This window comes from Sinocyclocheilus anshuiensis, unplaced genomic scaffold, assembly GCF_001515605.1.
Source record: "Sinocyclocheilus anshuiensis isolate Anshui unplaced genomic scaffold, SAMN03320099.WGS_v1.1 scaffold87, whole genome shotgun sequence".
Taxonomy (NCBI): domain Eukaryota; kingdom Metazoa; phylum Chordata; class Actinopteri; order Cypriniformes; family Cyprinidae; genus Sinocyclocheilus; species Sinocyclocheilus anshuiensis.
Window position 1 is genome coordinate 322212 of NW_015549609.1, and position 452 is coordinate 322663.

Here is a 452-nt window from a genome sequence, read left to right on the forward strand (position 1 = left end):
ACTTTAACTAAAAGTGAAGACTGAAAATTTTGTAAAAACTCTAATTCAGAATATTAAAAAAAACTACATTAGTGTAGTATAATTGTTACCTCTGTATAACAGAGGTATAACTGTTACCATGGGTGATAAAAGTTTAATTCTGCCTTTTAAGTTTTCAAATAAAACAAAAAAGTGCTACCGCAAATACTGTATTTTCCAGAAAACATAAGTTGCACCGGGTTAAAATTGCATAAAAAAAAATGGTGTATATACTTTTTTTTTTATACTCGGAAATTGCTAGTAAATTTCATAAATAATTACAAAGAAATGACAAGTAACACATTGAATTAAACGTGACATTTTCAAGTAGAAAGAGTTGAAATGGTATTTTCTGGTAAACATACTCCAGTAATCTTTGTTTTTTTTGTTTTGTTTTTACAACTTTGAAATTGTTTTTTTTTTTTTTTTTTTAA

At 25.0% G+C, this 452-nt stretch overlaps 1 protein-coding gene across 1 annotated transcript in view; it reads left to right on the forward strand.

Moving 5' to 3' along the window:
* Positions 1 to 452, forward strand: part of LOC107659122 (adhesion G protein-coupled receptor A3) — a 51375-nt gene that overhangs the window by 37548 nt on the left and 13375 nt on the right. The gene's annotated exons all lie outside the window — the stretch shown is intronic.